The 5,354-nt window shown below is 37.1% G+C and overlaps 1 pseudogene; it reads left to right on the top strand.

The window, feature by feature from the left end:
- Positions 1-671: 671 nt before the first annotated feature.
- On the top strand, positions 672-768 carry LOC130033836 (uncharacterized; annotated as a pseudogene).
- The last annotated feature ends 4,586 nt before the right edge of the window (positions 769-5,354 follow it).

Below are 5,354 nucleotides of genomic sequence, written 5' to 3'. Positions count from 1 at the left end.
CATTCTGCTCAGGGAACTAGATTTTTAATTATAGGTCTGTTTTGCCCATGTGGAATGACTGAGAATCACTATGAGTAGATATAAAACTCACTATACACACAAAGATGCACACAGGTTACTTTGAGTCATCTGTGTTGTTAATGTGTCTTGGCCATTAAACTACATTGAGAACCCTTTTATGTCCTTTACAGGAGCCTCATGAGTCTCACCTTCCCTTCAAGTTGAACTTGTAATAGGGTGGAATGAAATCATCAATATGCTTCTCACCTCTTCCTTCAGGAGAAAAATCCTACTTACTTTCAAGGTGGTCAAAGTGCGGACAACGCAATCCACTGTTTTCTGGAGATGTACACGGGACCGAGGTGAGAATATCAAAAGGCTCCATTTTAATTTTCTTAATGAAGGTTTCAGGGTAGAGCATTAAACAAGACTGATACACCACCTTCCAAAAGAATTATTTTGCAAAACTTATGCCCTGGGTATGGTAAAAGATAATATGGTAAAAACCAGACTTTTCCTTCTGGGACATTAATGTTCTAAATTTATCACTTCAAGCTGCTTTGAAATACCTTCCTAGATTGGGAATCACTGTCTGCCATAGGAGTGAGTAAGGACAACACTCAAAGAAATCAGAAGAGAAAAATAGGGAAAAAAATCAGCTCTTATACTCAGTTTGGCAACACATATACTAAAATTGAAATGATACAGAGATTACCATGATCCTTACACAGAGATGACAGGCCAACTTGTAAAGTGTTCCATATTTTTGTTGCATTAAGAATTAACAGGGCTACTTTAAGCTAAGACAAGCCCCACAAATACTCAAAATTTCGACATAAAGATAGCAAAAATCCCCATCACAATGATCTCTCTCAATGTCAATGGACTAAGTACACCAATTCAGAGGCACAGGATGGCAGGATGAAATAGAAAACTGAACCCAACATTCTGCTGCCTGCAAGAAAAATATCTGAATAATCAAAGCAACCATGGGCTCAAAGTCAAAGGCTGGAAAACAATTCTTCAAGAAAAGAACACCTCCAAAAAGCTGCAGTGGCCATACTAGTATCAGACCACGTGGACTTCAGGCTAAAGGTTATAAATGACAGTGAAGGTCATTTGTTAATGATCATGGGATATGTACATCAGAAAGAACTCACCCTCCTCAATGTATATGCTCCTAATGACAGACCAGAAAAATACGTAAAAACAACTTCTAATAGACTTAAAGAAAAACATTGATAGCAACACAATACTAGATGGAGATTTCAACAGTACTTTCTCACTTCTCAATAGATCAAACAGACAAAAACTCGGCAAGAAAATATTTTATTTGAGGGAAATAATGAACAACCATTGGCTTAGAGAAGAAATCAAAGAGGAAATAAAAAGATTCCAGAAAAAAATGATAACGAGGAACTATCAGAACGTGTGGGACAGAGCAAAAGCAGTTCTAAGAGGAAAGTTTATAGCTCCGCCAGAATTCAACTGGAAGAAAGAAAGGGCCTACAAAAATAACTTACAGCTCAAGATTTTGGAAAATACCAAGAAAAGGAGTCCAAACTAGCCAGGAGGAAAAAAATAATAAAACCTGGAGCAGAAATCAATGAGATATAATCCCAAAATACAATCCAGTAGACCAACAAAAGCAAGAGATGGTTCTTTGAGAAAATAAATAAGATCGATAAACCACTAGCAGAACTCACAAAGAAGAAAAGAGAAAGAATCCTAATAAATCGAATCAGAAATGCAAAGGGGGACATCATAATAGAAACTACAAAATCCATAGGCTCATCAGAGATTATTTTGAGAATCTTTACAGCAGGAAATGAGAGAATCTTGAATAAATTGATAAATTACTGGATTCCAATTACCTCCCAAGGCTGAACCAAGAAGATTTTGAAAACTCGAACCCATCACTACAAGGAAATTGAAATGATAATCAAAAGTATCCCCCAAAACAGGAGCCCAGGCCCAAATGGATTCACTAATGAAGTATTTCGAAACCTTTCAAGAGGACCTACTGCCAACATTTTTTAAGATTTTCCAGGAAATTGAAGAAACAGAAATATTCCCAAACAATTTCTATGAGACAAAGATCAGCCTGATACTCAAATCAGACAGAGACACCACAAAAAAAGAAAATTACAGACCTATTTCCTTGATAAATCCAAAGATCCTCAAGATTATACCAGCAAAGAGAATCCAGAAACTCAACAAAAGGTCACACTCTATGACCAACTAGGTTGATCTTGGGGATGCAAGGATGGCTTAACATTCTCAAGTCAAATAACAGAATACACCATCTCAATAAAATAAAGATAAAAATCATATGATAATATCAATAGATGTAGATAAAGCATTTGAGGAGATCCAGCACCCATTCATGATGAAAAACTCTCAACAAAATGGGAGTGGAAAGTACTTTCCTCAATATAGTCAAAGCAAACTAACACAAACCCACACCAAGCATTATTCTCAACGGGGAAAAACTAAAGGCTTGGAGCAGAAATCAATGAGCTAGATTCCCAAAATAAAATCAGGCACAAAACAAGTTACCCACTCTCACAACTCCTATTCAACATAGTACTTGAAGTACTTGCCATATGATTTTGGTAAGAAAAAGATATCAAGGGCATCCAGATAAAAAAGGAAGAACTCAAGCTTTTACTATTTGGAGATGACATGATAGTATACTTAGAAAATCCCAAAGAATCTACCAAAAAGCTCCTGGGAAGAATAGATTTTTTTACTAAAGTAGCATAATACAAAATCAATATCCAGTAGTCCATGGCTTTCCAAATACTATTAATGAAAGAGAAAAAAGAGATAGGCGAAAAACAATCCCATTCACAATAATAACCTCAGAAAATCAAGTATATTAGAATCAACTAAAAAGGTTAAGGACCTATACCAAAAAAACTCTACAAAACACTACTTCACGAAATAAAAGAGGATATGAGGAAATGGAATCACATCCCATGCTCATTGATTGAGAGGATTAACACTGTCAAAATGGCAATACACCCCAAAGCGCTATAAAGATTTATTGTACTTTCTATAAGGATACCCATAACATTTTTCAAAGAAATAGATTAAACCCTCTTGAAACGCATACACAACAATAAACTCCCATGATGAGCTAAAGCAATCTTTGGTAAAAAGAAGAAGGGAACAGCTTCCACAACTTCGAACCCTACTACAAAGTCGTAGTAATCAAATTAGCATGATATTCAGATAAAGACAGGCCTCAGATCAATGGAATATAGTCAAATATCCTGACGCTGGCCCTCAGATTATTATTACCTAATGTTTCATAAAGGCTCAATAAATATGAAGTTGAGCAAGGAAGTCTCTTCAACAAGTGCTGCTGGGAAAACTGGTCAGCAACATGCAAAAAAAATTAACTCAGACCTCTTTATAGTGCCAGGAACAAAGTCAGATCAAATGAATTAAAGACCTCAATATCATACCTGAATTCTTAAGATATATGGAGAAAAATGTGGGAAGATCCCTCCATGACATTAAAGCTAAGGGAAACTTCTAGAATGATACACCACTGACCAAGGAAGAGGAAGTGAAGATAACCAAATGAGACTACATTAAACCAAGAAGTTTCTGCAACTCAGAAAAAATGGTGACCATGCTAAAAAGACAGCCCTCATAATGGGGGAAAATTATTTATGCAATACCCATAAAATTAACCCCTTATTGTATATAACCCAAGATATATATGGCACTGGTAGAACTTCATGAGAAAAAGACATTCAACCCCACCAAAACATGAGGAGAAGAAATGAACAGAAACTTCCTCAAAGAATAAATACAAATGACCAAAAACCAGAGGTAAAATGTTCTACATCATGAATCATCAGGGAGATACAAATCCAAACAGCAATGAGATATCTCACACCACAGAGATTGACACACATCAAAAAGAACAAGAGCAACCAATGTCAGCTTGGAAGTGGGGAGAAAGGGTCTCTTCTTCACTATTGGTGGGGATGCCGATTGGTTCAGCCTTTTCGGAAAACAATATGGGCATTTCTCAGAAAGCTACAAATTGAGCTTCCATGAATCCAGAAATACCACTTTTGGCAATATACTCCCGGGCCCCAAAACACACAGCAGAAATGCTATCTGCACTTCTATGTTCATTGCAGCACTATTCACAATAGTGAGAATCTGGAAACAACTTGTATGCCCAAGAATTCTCAATGATTAGTTAGAGAAACTATGGTATATCTAAACAATGGAATACTATGCAGCTGTTAGTGAAAATGAAGTTATCAAGTATGCTTATAAATGGATGTACATGAAGAGTATCATGCTGAGTGAGATGAGTCAGATGGAGACAGACAGATATAGGATTACATTCATTTGTGGGATATGAAAAAACATAACTTTAGATTAATACCTTAGAACAGTAGAAATAAGGGCCAGAATGATTGGTCCACTGTTAGAAGCCTACCTTATGGGCTGGGGGAGATGGCAGTTGGGATCGAGAAGAGACCACTATGACAAAGATAGTTGGAAATGATGATGCTGGAAAAGAACTGTGAAGTGAAAATAGGTAAAGGAAGAAACATGGTAACCTATCAGTTCCTGTGTTGTAAACCATGATGCCTCAAAAGGGAGAGATCAGTAGATAGGTAGATAGGTAGAAGAAAGGGAGAGACAGGGGGCGGGGGTGAGGAGAGAGAGAGGGAAAACTGGGGACACTGTAGGTGGGAAATGTTCACTGGTGGAGCAATGGGTCTTGGAACACTGTATGACTGAAACCTACTCATGAACAGCTTTGTATCTCTTTATGTCCCAGTGATTCAGTCAATCACTCAATGGTGATTTAGTCAACCAGTCATGGTGATTCAGTCAATCACTCAATCAATCAATAAGTAAATAAATAAAAATCAACTCTTTGGGCCCAACCATACCTAGAGGGCACTCCAGCTTTATAGGCACATGAATCAAGTATCTTCTTAGTTTAAAATGAGTGTGGTATGAGTTTGTCACTTTCAAACATAAGAATTCTGATTAATCACCATGGAATGTTTGTTTAATATAATGTTTTCTGAATAATTTTTATGAGACAAGATCTGTGAATAAAACCTTCAAGTGAAGAAAACAACATTCAATTATTTCTGTCACTTATTCATTTCACACTTCACTTAATCACTTAACTTCCCGTTAGTCGTTGATTTGCTCGAGCGGGCGCCAGTAACGTCTCCATTTGTCCCTGTCGCGTGCTTCAGGGTCAGGTGAATGAGACCAGTTGTAGTTACTGGTTTTGGCATATCGAATACACAGCGGATAGATTGCCAGGCTCTTCCGTGCGGGAGGAATACTCTCGGTAG

This window comes from Sorex fumeus, unplaced genomic scaffold, assembly GCF_029834395.1.
Source record: "Sorex fumeus unplaced genomic scaffold, SorFum_2.1 ptg000054l, whole genome shotgun sequence".
Taxonomy (NCBI): Eukaryota; Metazoa; Chordata; class Mammalia; order Eulipotyphla; family Soricidae; genus Sorex; species Sorex fumeus.
This window is presented reverse-complemented; position numbering and strand designations above follow the sequence as displayed.